The sequence below is a fragment of the Suncus etruscus genome, chromosome 5 (assembly GCF_024139225.1).
Source record: "Suncus etruscus isolate mSunEtr1 chromosome 5, mSunEtr1.pri.cur, whole genome shotgun sequence".
In the NCBI taxonomy this organism is placed as follows: Eukaryota; Metazoa; Chordata; class Mammalia; order Eulipotyphla; family Soricidae; genus Suncus; species Suncus etruscus.
In genome coordinates, this window is record NC_064852.1 from 150,253,616 (window position 1) to 150,269,530 (window position 15,915).

A 15,915-nucleotide genomic window follows, 5' to 3' on the forward strand; every position below is an offset into this window, starting at 1 on the left:
TCTGCCTCTGTGACATTCTCTCTCTTTTTTCTCGCTCACTCTCTCACTCGCTCTCTCTCACTCTCTCTGTTATTATATATCCAAAGATATATATCTATATATATATATCTTTTATTTATTTTAGACACTGTGGTTAGCAATATTGTTACTGAAGGCATATCGTGCATATTACTTTATCTCCTCTAAGCACCCAGTTGTTGTTCAGAGTGGTCATTTCCAACTATTTTTGTTAGAGTGGTCCATTCTCTACCCTAACTGCACTCCCCACTCTTTGTGGCAAGCTTTGTATTTGGACTAGTCCTCCTGGCCCTTGCCTCTATTGTCTCTGGATATTTGTTGTCTGACCTTAAGACCATTGTATCACTTCTTTGTACTCAGTTTAAATAAAATGGCATTAATACTAACTGCCTCCTAGCATTGTTACAAGGATCATATTACATTATCAAGTGGAAAAATCTCTAAAAAATGGTGGATCATCTGCATTATTAGTTTCTCTGTGACTGATTGTTAATATAATGTAACGGTTGTCATATACTGATGGGTATACTAAATTTAATTACTACCAAATCTCCTTAATTAAATCATAATATGTAGAGATATAGACAGGGCTGAACAAATTTGAATTTTTAATTCTTGCTAAGAAAAAGGAATTTGCTAAGCAAACTTTTCTGACTATGCAGAGGAGAGACATAAAGCTACTTAAAGCTTTTAGAGACTCCTATTTTCTAATAAAGAGAGAATTAATTAAAAACAATGATTATCTAAGTCACTGAAAGGGTTGGAAGACAACTTATTTAGTAATCATGCTTGTCACTGGTTCCTGTGCAATTATTTTTCCCTGTGAATTCCAAAGGCATGCATGTCTCATTCAAACTATTTTCTATTTTAGACACCTCATCTACATTCCTTTCATGTAATCTGAATCCATGAGCTTTCTAACACCAGAGAACACAGGACATTGAATCAAGGTGAAGTGCTGTCCATCTGTCTCCAAAACTCTGGAAATACTTTTGTTCACTAATGACATTCTGTCCTGTCTCTGTGCTCCTGTTTTCGGACCTTTCCTTTATTAACTGAACATTCAATTAATAGTCAACCCAGAATCTGGCCTTCTCTCTCTTCTTCTCTTCTCTCCTGGGCTGGAGAGATAACATGGAGGTAGGGCATTTGCCTTGTATGCAGAAGTAGGGTGGTTCAATTCCCGGCATCCCATATGGTCCCCTGAGTCTGTCAGGAGCAATTTCTAAGCATAGAGTCAGGAGTAAATCCCGAGTGCCTTCGGGTGTGACCCAAAAAACAAAACAACAACAACAACAACAACAAAATTAATGGCAAGACTTTTCCAAAATACTGTATCTCGGGATCAACTGAGTTCAAATCTCTATGATTTCATTGTGTAACATGGAGGTGTTTTTACTCTATTGAGCTATGCTCCCACCCCTAGCTGAGTATTATAAAGGGCAAATATATTACAGTAAGGGATCTTATATAAGTCCTCATATATACATAAGTAAAGATGATATAGTGTTTATTTTGTGATATATTTCACATATAAATTATATAGAGGTTAATAATGAGATTATTTACACAGAAATCAACTTATTGTATATTATAGATTTGTTTATACATTTATTTGCATATAATAAAAATTAGCACTAATTTATTGTTACTGCTCAAAGACAAGTGAGTTAAATCTGATATTTAAACAGGAAAATGATGAATTCTTAAACAGTTGCTCAATGAGTTCAGGATAAATTACTTAAGAGAATGCTATTGAGTACTTTGGGAGGAGATGAGAGGAGTAGTTAGAATTCATAATCAACTCATGATTCAGGCAGAAAGAAGCATTTTGACTCAGGATCTACAGATTTAGGAAATACTTGTTGACAGTCTTTTTTCTTAAAGTGCCTTTTAAAACAGTAATTAATTGATTTTTTTGTTCCCCAATTCACAATACAGACCAGGCAAAGGGCCTGGGTTGAGGTGTATATGGGGTGCATTTACTGTACCTCCTCTTTCTATACAGTTAGTGTAAAGAACACAGCCTGTGGTAAGAATTGGGAGGCCTCATCTTTTCTTTTCTTTTCTTTATTTTTTTAATATATATAAAAAAATCCTTCACCAGTGCAACATTCCCATGACCAATATCTCAAGTGTCCTTCCTCCCCACCCCACACTGGCCTGTACTCTAGACAGGCTTTCTACTTTCCTCTTTCAGTCACATTTTGTTATGATATTCTCAGTGTAATTATTTCTGTGACTGCACTAAACGATCCCTGTGGTGAGCTTCATGTCAGGAGCTGGATCCTCCATCCTCCTCTATTTTGTCTCTGAGAATTATTCCACAAGTGCTTTCATTTTTCTCAAAACCCATAGATGAGTGAGACCATTCTGTTTATCTCTCTCTTTCTGACTTATTTCACTCAGTATAATAGATTCCATATACATCATGTATAGGAAAATTTCATGACTTCATCTCTTCTGATGGCTGCATAATATTCCATTGTGTATATGTACCACAGTTTCTTTAGCCATTCATCTGTTGAAGGGCATCTTGGTTGCTTCCAGAGTCTTGCTATGGTAAATAGTGCTGCAATAAATATAGGTGTGAGAAAGAGATTTTTGTATTGTATTTTTGTGTTCCTAGGTAATATCCCTAGGAGTGGTATAGCTGGTCGTATGGGAGCACAACTTCCAGCTTTTGGAGAAATCTCCATGTCGCTTTCCACAAAGGTTGTACTAGACAGCATTCCCACCAGCAGTGAATAAGAATTCCTTTCTCTCCACATCCCCACCAGCACTGCTTGTTCTCATTCTTTCTGATATGTGCCAATCTCTGTGGCATGAGATAGTACCTCATAGTTGTTTTGATTTGCAACTCCCTGATGATTAGTGATGTGGAGCATTTTTTTCATGTGCCTTTTAGCCATTTGTATTCTTTTTTGTCAAAGTGTCTGTTCATTTCTTCTCCCCATTTTTTGATGGGGCTAGATGTTTTTTTCTTGTAAAGTTCTGTCAGTGCCTTGTATATTTTGGATATTAACCCCTTATCTGATGAGTATTGGGTGAATAGTTTCTCCCACTCAGTGGGTGGCTCTTGTATCCTGGGCACTATTTCCTTTGAGGTGCAGAAGCTTCTCAGCTTAATATAGTCCCATCTATTTATTTCTGCTTTCACTTGTTTGGAGAGTACTGTTTCCTATTTAAAGATACCTTTAGTCTCAATGTCATGGGGTGTTTGACCTACATGTTGTTCTATATACTTTATGGTTTTAGGTATGATAGCTAGGTCTTTAATCCATTTGGATTTTACCTTTGTACATGATGTTAACTGGAGGTCTAAGTTCGCTTTTTTACAAGTGGCTAGCCAATTGGGCCAACACCACTTATTGAAGAGGCCTTCCCATGTTCCATTTAGGATTTCTTGCACCTTTATCAAAAATTAGGTGAAGGTATATCTGAGGACCATTCTCTGAGTTCCACTTATCTGAGGGTCTGTCTTTATTCCAATACCATGCTGTTTTGATAACTATTGCTTTGTAATACAGTTTAAAGTTGGGGTAAGTAATATCTCCCATATTTCTTTTCCCAAGTATTGCGTTAGCTATTTGTGGGTGTTTATTGTTCCAAATGAATTTCAGAAGTGTTTGATCCACATCTTTGAAAAATGTCATGGGTATCTTTAGAGGAATCGCATTAAATCTGTACAAAGCTTTGGGGAGTATTGTCATTTTAATGATACTAATCCTGCCAATCCAAGAGCAGGGTATGGATTTCCATTTCCGTGTGTCTTCTCTTATTTCTTATAGCAGGGTTTTATAGTTTTCTTTGTATAGGTCCTTCACATCTTTAGTCAAGTAGACTCCAAGGTATTTGAGTTTATGTGAGACTAATGTGAATGGGGTTATTTCCTTAATATTCATTTCTTCCCTATCATTATTGGTGTATAAAAAGGCCATTGATTTCTGTGTGTTAATTTTATAGCCTGCTATGTTGCTATATGCATCTATTGTTTCTAAAAGTTTTTTGATAGAATCTTTAGGGTTTTCTAAGTATCGTATCATGTCATCTGCGAACAGTGAGAGCTTGACTTCTTTTCCTCTCTGGATTCCCTTGATATCTTTTTCTTGCCTAATCACTATAGCAAGTACTTCCATACTATGTTAAACAGGACTGGTGAGACGGGGCAACCTTGTCTTGTACCGGAGTTTAGAGGGAAGACTTTCAGTTTCTCTCCATTGAGGATAATATTTGCCATTGGCTTGTGATAGATGGCCTTGACTAGATTGAGAAAGGTTCCTTTCATTCTCATCTTGCTGAGAGTTTATATCAAGAATGGGTGTTGAACCTTTTCAAATGCTTTCTCTGCATCTATTGATATGATCATGTGATTTTTATTTATTTAAAAACCAGTAATTAATTGATTTTTAAAACATCAATTTTTTAAACATAATTGAATCACCATGACATCCACAGTTACAAATTTGCTTCTGAGTTTCACTCATAAATGTAACAACACCCTTTACCAGTGCACATTTCCCACCAATGTCCCCAGTTTCACTCTCATGCTCCCCACCCCCTGGCCTGCTTCTGAGACTGACTCTTCCTCCTCCTCTTCCTCCTCCCCCCCTTCCTAACTTGTAGACACTGTGGTTTGCAATATTATTACTGAAGGTGCATCATGCATATCACATTATCTCCTGTAGGAACTCAGTTCTTAAATAACAGTCTTTTGTCATGTCTTGATGAAGGACTGAGAATTTGGGGCTCATAAGATCTGGGGACCTTCTTACCAAATATATATATTTTAATTGAAATTATTATGAATTATAAGTCTTTCATAGTTGTATTTCAGGCATATAATGGCAGTGAATTAGGGCCATTCCCACCACCATTACTGATAGTCCCAGCATGCATCCTGTACCTCCACTCTTAGCCCCTTTTTACCAGATACCTTTCTTAACATGTGTGTCCTAATCATATGCTTGGTTTTTTTAACCACACTTAACACTATATGTCTAATTCTGATTCTGGAGGCTTCCTTGACTTCTTGTTGTTCTTCCCCAAGAATGTAAGAAAATGTAGTTCGGAGAGCAGGAAGTCATCCTTTCCCCCATCAGAGTGCACACCAGGGAATTCAGACCAGACCTAACCCTTATGGGAAATTATTAAGTACTTGTGGTATAAATAAGTACAGAAAGAATTCTAGGTCAGTAAAAAATATAATAAAACAAAAAAGGTGTAATTGAAAAATACTGGATTCCTGGAGTTAAACCCTCATGGAATTATCTTTTATTAGGTTCATTTCAGAATTTAATGATTCACTAGAAGACAAGGCAATCTTCTTAATGGGAGTTGGGAGCTGTAGCTAATATAATAAATCACTACACCCCTCCCTATTCTGTTGATTTATTTATTGAGTTTTCAGAAGTCTAGCTTAATGCCTTTTGATGTTAAAGCACAAATTAATTTCCATAAGTTAAACTTGGAGCCAATAAGACTGAATAAGTAAAAATAATTAATTAATGCTTACATTTGTATTTTTTAAAAAGAGTAACTTGAATTTTAGACCTTTATTGTGCTATTACAATAAAGCTATTGAGGGGCCGGCGAGGTGGTGCTAGAAGTAAAGTGTCTGCCTTGCAAGCGCTGGCCAAGAAAGGACGTGGTTCGATCCCCCTGCGTCCCTTATGGTCTCCCCAAGACAAAGGCGATTTCTGAGCTCTTAGCCAGGAGTAACCCCTGAGCAACAAAGGGGTGTGGCCCCAAAAAACAAACAAACAAAAAAACCAACAATAAAGCTATTGAAGAATATTTACTTTAATGAGGGAATATGCATATCTGGTAATTATCATGCTATTTGATATAAAATGTGACTTAACTTTATAAAAATGTGATGATTTTTCTTCTTTTTTTATTTTTTATTTTATATATATATTTTATTTAAACACCTTGATTACAAACATGATTGTGTTTGGGTTTCAGTCATGTAAAGGACACCACCCATGACCAGTGCAACATTCCCATCACCAATGTCCCAAATCTCCCTCCTCCCCACCCAACCCCCGCCTGTACTCTAGACAGGCTTTCTATTTCCCTCGTACATTCTCATTATTAGGATAGTTCAAAACGTAGTTATTTCTCTAACTAAACTCATCCCTGTTTGTGTGAGCTTCATGAGGTGAGCTGTAACTTCCAGCCCTTCTCTCTTTTATGTCTGAAAATTATTATTGCAAGAATGTCTTTTATTTTTCTTAAAACCCATAGATGAGTGACAATATTCTGCGTTTTTCTCTCTCTCTGACATTTTACTCAGCATAATAATTTCATATACAGCCACGTATAGGAAAATTTCATGACTTCATCTCTCCTGACAGCTGCATAATATTCCATTGTGTATATGTACCACAGTTTCTTTAGCCATTCGTCTGTTGAAGGGCATCTTGGTTGTTTCCAGAGTCTTGCTATGGTAAATAGTGCTGCAATGAATATAGGTGTAAGGAAGGGGTTTTTGTATTGTATTTTTGTGTCCCTAGGGTATATTCCTAGGAGTGGTATAGCTGGATCGTATGGGAGCTCGATTTCCAGTTTTTGGAGGAATCTCCATATCGCTTTCTATAAAGGTTGAACTAGACGGCATTCCCACCAGCAGTGGATAAGAGTTCCTTTCTCTACACATCCCTGCCAACACTGTTTATTCTCATTCTTTGTGATGTGTGCCAATCTCTGTGGTGTGAGGTGGTACCTCATCATTGTTTTGATTTTCATCTCCCTGATGATTAGTGATGTGGAGCATTTTTTCATGTGTCTTTTGGCCATTTGTATTTCTTCTTTGTCAAAGTGTCTGTCCATTTCTTTTCCCCATTTTTTGATGGGATTAGATGATTTTTCTTGTAAAGTTCTGTCAGTGCCTTGTATATTTTGGAGATTAGCCCCTTATCTGATGGGTATTGGGTGATAGTTCCTCCCACTCAGTGGGTGGCTCTTGTATTCTGGGCACTATTTTCTTTGAGGTGCAGAAGCTTCTCAGCTTAATATATTCCCATCTGTTAATCTCTGCTTTCACTTGCTTGGAGAGTGCAGTTTCCTCCTTGAAGATGCCTGTAGTCTCAATATCCTGGAGTGTTTTGCCTATGTGTTGTTCTATATATCTTATGGTTTTGGGTCTGATATCGAGGTCTTTAATCCATTTGGATTTTACCTTTGTACATGATGTTAGCTGGGGGTATAAGTTCAATTTTTTGCAAATGGCTATCCAGTTGTGCCAACACCACTTGTTGAAGAGGCTTTCTTTGCTCCATTTAGGATTTCCTGCTCCTTTATCAAAAATTAGGTGATTGTATGTCTGGGGAACATTTTCTGAGTATTCAAGCCTATTCCACTGATCTGAGGGCTTGTTCTTATTCCAATACCATGCTGTTTTGATAACTATTGCTTTGTAGTAAAGTTTAAAGTTGGGGAAAGTAATTCCTCCCATATTCTTTTTCCAATGATTACTTTAGCTATTCTAGGGTGTTTATTGTTCCAAACAAATTTCAAAAGTGCCTGATCCACTTCTTTGAAGAATGTCATGGGTACCTTTAGAGGGATAGCATTAAATCTTCATAATGCCTTGGGGAGTTTTGCCATTTTGATGATGTTAATCCTGCCAATCCATGAGCAGGGTATGCGTTTCCATTTCCACGTGTCCTCTCTTATTTCTTGGAGCAGAGTTTTATAGTTTTCTTTGTATACGTCCTTCACATTTTTAGTCAAGTTGATTCCAAGATATTTGAGTTTGTGTGGCACTATTGTGAATGGGGTTGTTTTCTTAATGTCCATTTCTTCCTTATTACTATTGGTGTATAGAAAGGCCATTGATTTTTGTGTGTTAATTTTGTAGCCTGCCACCTTGCAATATGAGTCTATTGTTTCTAGAAGCTTTTTGTTAGAGTCTTTAGAGTCTTTAAGGAGAGTATCATGTCATCTGCAAACAGCGAGAGCTTGACTTCCTCCTTTCCTATCTGGATTCCCTTGACATCTTTTCCTTGCCTAATCGCTATAGCGAGTACTTCCAGTGCTCTGCTGAATAGGAATAGTGAGAGAGGACAGCCTTGTCTTGTGCCAGAATTTAGAGGGAAGGCTTTTAGTTTTTCTTTATTGAGGATAACATTTGCCACTGGCTTGTGGTAGATGGCCTTAACTATATTGAGAAAGGTTCCTATCATTCCCATCTTGCTGAGAGTTTTGATCAAGAATGGGTGTTGGACATTATCAAATGCTTTCTCTGCGTCTATTGATATGATCATGTGATTTTTATTTTTCTTGTTGTTTATGTTGTGTATTATGTTGATAGATTTACGGATTTTAAACCATCCTTGCATTCCTTGGATGAAACCTACTTGATTGTAGTCAAGTAGATCTTCTTTTTTTTTTGGTTTTTGGATTTTGGGCCACACCCGGCGGTGCTCCTGGCTGTCTGCTCAGAAATAGCTCCTGGCAGGTAGGGGGAGTATATGCGATACCAGGATTCAAACCAACCACCTTTGGTCCTGGATCAGCTGCTTGCAAGGCAAACGCCACTGTGCTATCTCTCCGGGCCCCAAATAGATCTTCTTAATGAGGCATTGAATCCTATTTGCCAGGATTTTGTTGAGGATCTTTGCATCTGCATTCATCAGCAATATTGGTCTATAATTTTCTTTTTTCATAGCATCTCTGTCTGGTTTAGGTATCAATGTGATGTTGGCTTCATAAAAGCTATTTGGAAGTGTTCCCGTTTTTTTGATTTCATGAAGGAGTCTTGCCAGGATTAGTTGTAGTTCCTCTTGGAAAGTTTGAAAGTATTCATTAATGAATCCATCTGGGCCTGGGCTTTTGTTTTTGGGTAGATATTTGGTTACCATTTGAATTTCCTCAATAGTGATGGGATGTTTAGATATTCTACATCCTCTTCATTCAACCGTGAAAGATTATAAGAGTCCAAGAATTTATCCATTTCTCTCAGGTTCTCATTTTTAGTGGCATAGAGTTTCTCAAAGTAGTTTCTGATTACCCTTTGAATCTCTGTCATATCAGTAGTGATCTCTCCTTTTCAATCCTAACACGAATTATCAAGTTTCTCTCTCTCTTTCTTTGTTAGTTTTGCCAGTGGTCTATCAATCTTATTTATTTATTCGAAGAACCAACTTCTGCTTTCATTGATCTTTCTGATTTTTGGGAGGGGGTTTTCCACTATGCTGATTTCTGCTCTCAGCTTTGTTATTTCCTTCTGTCTCCCTATTTTAGGTTCCTTTTGTTGAGCACTTTCTAATTCTATGAGCTGCGTCATTAAGCCATTTAGGTAGGCCCCTTCTTCCTTCCTGATGTGAGCTTGCAAAGCTATGAATTTTCCTCTCAGTACTGCTTTTGCTGTGTCCAATAAGTTCTGATAGTTTATGTCTTTTTTTGGGGGGGGGCCACACCCGGCGGTGCTCAGGGGTTACTCCTGGCTGTCAGCTCAGAAATAGGTCCTGGCAGGCACGGGGACCATGTGGGACAACAGGATTCGAGCCAACCACCTTTGGTCCTGGATCGGCTGCTTGCAAGGCAAACACCGCTGTGCTATCTCTCCGGGCCCGATATTTTGTGTCTTTATTATCATTTGTTTCCAGGAACCTTTTGATTTCCTCTTTGATTTCATCTTGGACCCACTGGTTATTCAGTATGAGGCTGTTTAACTTCCAGGTGTTAAATTTTCTTCTGTGTCCTTTTGGAATTCACATATAATTTCAGAGCCTTGTGGTCAGCTAAGGTAGCCTGCAAAATTTCTATCCTCTTGATATTATGGAGTTATGTTTTATGTGCCAGCATGTAGTCTATCCTGGAGAATGTCCCATGTACATTGGAGAAAAATTTATATCCAGGTTTCTGGGGATGGAGTGTCCTATATATATCTACTAGGCCTCTTTCTTCCATTTCTCTTCTCAGGTCTAATATATTCTTGTTGTGTTTCAGTCTGGTTGACCTATCCAGTATTGACAAAGCCATGTTGCGGTCCCCCACAATTATTGTGTTGTTATTGATATTATTTTTCAGATTTGTCAACAATTGTATTAAATATTTTGCACGCTAATTCGGTGCATATATGTTTAGGAGAGTAATTTCTTCCTGCTGTACATACACTTGACTAATACAAAATGTCCATCTTTGTCCCTTAAAACTTTCCTGAGTATAAATTTTGCATCATCTGATATTAGTATGGCCACTCCAGCATTTTTATAGGTGTTGTTTGCTTGGATAATTTTCCTCCAGCCTTTTATTTTGAGTCTATGTTTGTTCTGACTACTCAGGTGCGTTTCTTGTAGGCAGCAGGTCGAAATTTGGTGTGTCTTTTGGTCAGTCTTGTCTTAAATTAGGTCTTTCAGTTTTTCTCTTAAGACTGGTTTTGAGTCTGTAAAGTTTCTGAGCTGTTTTTTGTCTGTGAAACCATGTATTCTTCCATCAAACCTGAAAGTGAGTTTTGCTGGGTACAGTATTCTAGGTGAAGCATGTATTTTATTGCGTTTTGTCACTATGTCCCACCACTGCTTTCTGGCCTTGAGTGTTTCTGGTGACAGGTCTGCTGTAAATCTCAAGGATGTTCCCTTGAATTTCCCTTTTTGATCTTATTGCTTTTAGAATTCTGTCTCTATCTGTGGGAATCGTCATTGTGACTAGGATGTATCTTGTGTTTTTCTGGGGTCTCTTTTGGTTGTTACTCTTCACGCATGCAGGATTTGATCGCATATATTCTTTAGCTCTGGAAGTTTCTTTTTAATGATGTTCTTGACCCTTGATTCTTCCTGGAAATTTTTTTCCTGGGTCTTTGTGACTCCAGTGATTCTTATTTTGTTTCTGTTGAGCTTATCATAGACTTATATTTTTATCTAGTCACATTCTTTGACCAATTTTCCATTGCCTGTTCATTTGCTTAAAGTTTTTTTCCCAATCTGTCTCACTGTATGGAGTTATTATTTATCTCATCTTCCACAGCACCAATTCTATTTTCAGCTTCTTTTACCCTGTTGGAGAGCTTACCCATTTTCTCATTCAATTTGTTTACTGAGTTTTTCAGGTCTGTTGTTTGACCTGTTATTTCAGTTTGGAGTTTTGTGATTTCTTTTTTTTTTTTTTTTTGGTTTTTGGGCCACACCCGTTTGACGCTCAGGGGTTACTCCTGGCTATGTGCTCAGAAATCACCCCTGGCTTGGGGGGACCATATGGGACGCCGGGGGATCGAACCGCGGTCCGTTCCTTGGTAACGCTTACAAGGCAGACACCTTATCTCCAGCGCCACCTTCCCGGCCCCGAGTTTTGTGATTTCTATCTTATATTTTCTTGGTTCTTATTAGTGTTCTGTTCAACTCGATCCATGTTTTCTTTGAGTTCTTTGAGCATCTTCCATATTTCTTGTTTAAACTCCTTATCTGAGAGATTGATTAGTTGGTTAGCTGTTTTCTGGTCATCAGAATTGTCATCTTCATTCTCTATGTCTGATGCTGGCCTGCGTTGTTTCCCCATTGTCACACTTGTATTGTGGGTTTTTATTTTTCTTCTTCTTCTTTTTTTTTTTTTTTTTTGTGGATTTTGGGTCACACCCGGCAGTGCTCAGGGGTTACTCCTGGCTCCATGCTCAGAAATTGCTCCTGGCAGGCACGGGGGACCATATGGGACGCCGGGATTCAATCTGATGACCTTCTGCATAAAAGGCAAATGCCTTACCTCTATGCTATCTCTTCAGCCCCTATTGTGGGTTTTTCTACATGTTGTGGTGGTATTCATTGGCTAAAAGATGTGCACGGCCATGCTTCTCTGGCTCCGCCCTTTCTGGGTTGGTCGACTTGCCTCCAGAGAAGGGGAGCCCTCTGTGGATGAAGCCTCACACAGAATCGAATCTTAGGTCCAAGCACGCATCAGAGAAGACAGTCCGGGGAGAAATGCTGGGTTTCTGTGATCCAGCCCAGTTCTTAATGTGATTTTTTTCTTCTTGTTGCAGTGGCGTTCTTTCATTAGAAAGAGCACACGGCTGCGTAGTCTTCTGGAGCCTCTGGGAGAGCGAATTTTCTGGGCCTCGGCCCACTCCCAAGAGGTTCAGGAGACAGGACAGGAGACATACACACATAGGCAGCACTCACAGTTTCTCACAGTCGGGCCCCCTGCGCAGGCGTAGATTTTCCTAGCCTGAAGTCACAAACAGGGGACCTTCCTTCTGTGAAGTACTGCAAATAGCCGGTTTTCATGTTTGGAAGCAGTTCCTTGGTGTTCCTGCCCGTGAATGAGCTTCTGGGAGAGCGAATTTTCTGGGCCCTTTTCCGCCCACTCCCAAGAGACTCAGGAGACAGGACAGGAGACAAACACAGACAGGCAGCACCTTATATTTGTATTTTAAAATTTTATTTTCTTGTAGGAGGTTCTATCTTCCATGAATAGAAAATGGATTCTCTATTATGTGAAAGAGATCCATGAGTTTTGCAGCTGACCATTGTCAAATCTGAATAATAAACATGCATCAAGGTAGATTTTTTTTGGGGGGGGGGGCCATACCCGGTGGTGCTCAGGGGTTACTCCTAGCTGTCTGCTCAGAAATAGCTCCTGGCAGGCACGGGGGACCCTATGGGACACCGGGATTTGAACCAACCACCTTTGGTTCTGGATCGGCTGCTTGCAAGCAAACACCGCTGTGCTATCTCTCTGGGCCCAAGGTAGATTTTTATGTAAATACGTCTTGCCCTGTGGTTCTCAAACAGCTGCATATTATAATCTCCCAGGTGCCGGTCAAACAAACCGAGCTGATCTACTGATGGCCTGATCTCATCTCTGAAAATATTGGTCAAAAAAAGTTTGAAGAAAGGTCTTTTTTTTGGGGGGGGGCTGTTTAGTTCTTTATTCTTCTTTTATATATATATATATATATATATATATATATATATATATATATATATATATATATATATATATATAAAATATCCTTATGCATCATGATTACTAACATGTTTGTAGTTGGTTTCAGTTCAGGTCTTGGTAGTAGTTATTTTTGTTTTTGTTATTCTTGTTTTTTTAAATAAGCTTTTGAATTGAATCATCATGAGATACACAGTTCTACAAAGTTGTTTACAATTGTGTTTCAATTATTTAATGTCCAATACCCATTCCTTCACAAGTGCTTTTTCTGCCACCAATGTCCCTAGTTTTCCTCCAGCCTTTGCCCATGCCCTCTTCCCTGCCTGTCTCTATGGCAGATATTTTCTCTCTCTCTCTCTCTCTCTCTCTCTCTCTCTCTCTCTCTCTCTCTCTCTCTCTCTCTCTCTCTCTCTCTCTCTCTCTCTCTCTCTCTCTCTCTCACACACACACACACACACACACACACTCTCTCTCTCTCTCTCTCTCTCTCTTCCTTTTTCATTTTAGACACGATGGTTTGCAATATTGTTACTGAATGGGTATCATGCATATCACTTTGCCTCCTTTCAGCACCCAGTTCTTGTTCAGAGTGATCGTTTTCAATTATCATTTTCATAGTGTCCCCTTCTCTGCCCTACCTGCACTTCCTACTCTTTGTGACAAGCTTCCTACTATGAGCAGATGTGGGGAGAAGGATACTCTTTATTCATTGCTGGTGTGAATTTATATTGGTCCAACCGTTTTGGAAAACAATATGGATATTCCTCAAAAAACTAGAATTGTTTTTCATTTTGAATTGGGGTTTGGGGTGTTGGGGCCTCTCAGGGCTTACTTCTGGTTTTGAGTTCAGGGACCTAAACTCCTGGTGGGGACCTTATGGGATGTTAGGATCAAACCTGGTTGTCCACTTGCTAGACAAGCCTCTTAGCTCCTGTGCTATTACTTTATCCCTTCTTGGTATCATTTTATTTCATTCTGCTTTTGTGTATGTTGGTTCCCTAGCATTTCTAGTTCATAGACAAGGTTAAGAACCTGACTGTTGTCCTTCCCACTAACTATATAGCCTTCACAATCCCTGCATTCTGCTTTCTGATCATTACTGTCTGTATTTCTAAATTATTCACTCTAGAACCCCACTGCCAGTTTTACCCACTAGTACTCAGGTGCATTGATTGCTACCACCCTCTTGGTGCTGTTCCCCAATCTCATTTCCTCTGTTCCCTCCATGGTCAGTCTGTCTAGTAATCCCTGCTTTTCATGTACTTTAATACTTTCCTCACCCTTAACCAAACTTTGGTTAAGTTCAAGAGAGACTAATTTTGACTGAGGAAAATCATGCAACCCCACTGGGGATTCTTCCTGCAAAGTATGACCATGCAATCTCAAGTCTGAAGTGCTACCTAGAAATGCCGTTGTCTCCCTCATCATGGTTTTAGTCACTTGAGCTCTTTCTGTGTCCCCTATTTTTCAAATCTCAAACAGCCCTGTTTGAAAAGATTGGAACCAATCTGTTCCTGTTCCACCAGCATGCCTTCTGGTTCTGTGTCTCATATTCTGTCTTACTCAGGACCTGGCTTATGCCATTAATCCTTAATCATCAATGTCTCTTCTCTTCCCTAGAATGTTCCCGTTGACTTACATCTCTTCCATCTTTGGGTAAAAGAGATTTTATTTTAGAGTCCAATTTATTTTGTTGTCCTTTATTGACTAAATGTTGTATCTAGACTCCTCATAGCCTCTGCCCTTCTGTTTCTCTGAACTCACTCAATTCAGGACTTCCTCCACATTTCTTCCCACCAAACTTTTGTCAAGGTCATCAGTGACCTCCATACTGTTGAGCCCATTGATCAAATGTTAGTTCTCATTCTACTGGACATTTTCTGAGAGCATTTGACATCGCTCATCATTATCTTTTGGGGGGGGGGGAGGCCATACCCACTGATGTTCATGGGTAACTCCTGACTCACTGTTAGCACTGGTGGTGCTTGTGCCCCATAGGAGATGCTGGGGATAAAACCTGGGCTGGCCTCGTGCAAGTCAAGTGCATTATACTATTGTTTCAGCCTCTCTTTCTATTTCTTTTACACATTTTCTATAAGAAATACACATGTAAGGGCCAGAGCGATTGCATAGCGGTAGAGCATTTGCCTTGCATGAGGCTGACCCAGGATGGACCTGAATTCGAACCCTGGTGTCCCATATGGTCCCTAAGCCAGGAGCGATTTCTGAGCACATAGCCAGGAGTAACTCCTGAACATCACCGGGTATGACTCAAAAATAAACAAGGAAACAAAAAGAAATGAGAAAGAAATACACATGTATACTTATTGATTTATTCCACTTCTCTTTATCCCACCTCCTACTCTCTTTTTTTTCTTTTTAAAATATTATTGATTTCCCCCTAATGCCCTGTGTAAGATAAGCCCCCTTTTCACTGTTCTATCTTTCTGGTTCCTGTTTGGGACTTTAGTTTTAGAAATTGCATTCAGGAAATGTTTACCAAGTTTGGGGGTCATTGCAGAAAGGGAGGTATATTTGTCTGTCTCCCACTGTGTCATTGTATCTGAGCTGTCTGATATTTCTCCCTCATCTGCTGTCCTTTACTTAGAAGTTTTCAGAACATTCTGTCTTGTATTTATTGGGCCCTTTGATGTTGATTCCACTTCTTGATGTTTCATGAGTGGTGACCCCTTATTTTGCAGCTTTATTTGCTCCCAGATTTTTTTTTAATTTTTCTTGAAAGCTTTACTTTGGATTTCTTTGACAAATGCTTTGTGGAGTCTCTTCTCATAAGTTTTCTTCTGTCCTATTGTCTTGTGATACTCTTCCCACTATTTTGCCTTGATCAATTTCTGGGAGGATAGTCCATATTGATTTTTCTCTTCTTCTTGCCTATGGAACAATTATCTTCATATAGTGGTGGCCCACAAAGCCTACTTTGGTCTATAAAGTTGAATCACCTGATAAGGGGAGGGCATGGTCCTCAAACCTTCAGCAGGATATCAAAAGCTCAAT

The 15,915-nt window shown here is 39.1% G+C and overlaps 2 protein-coding genes and 1 non-coding gene across 3 annotated transcripts in view; 2 read left to right on the forward strand and 1 right to left on the reverse strand.

Annotated features, from left to right (window-relative positions):
- The window catches only part of LOC126008722 (Y-box-binding protein 2-like), a 218,828-nt gene that overhangs the window by 201,208 nt on the left and 1,705 nt on the right, over positions 1-15,915 (forward strand). The gene's annotated exons all lie outside the window — the stretch shown is intronic.
- NCALD (neurocalcin delta) overlaps positions 1-15,915 on the forward strand; it is a 302,037-nt gene that overhangs the window by 73,250 nt on the left and 212,872 nt on the right. The gene's annotated exons all lie outside the window — the stretch shown is intronic.
- On the reverse strand, positions 1,935-2,067 carry LOC126010022 (small nucleolar RNA SNORA51). The gene has a single exon (XR_007496163.1). It is a non-coding gene; the product is annotated as a small nucleolar RNA SNORA51 (small nucleolar RNA).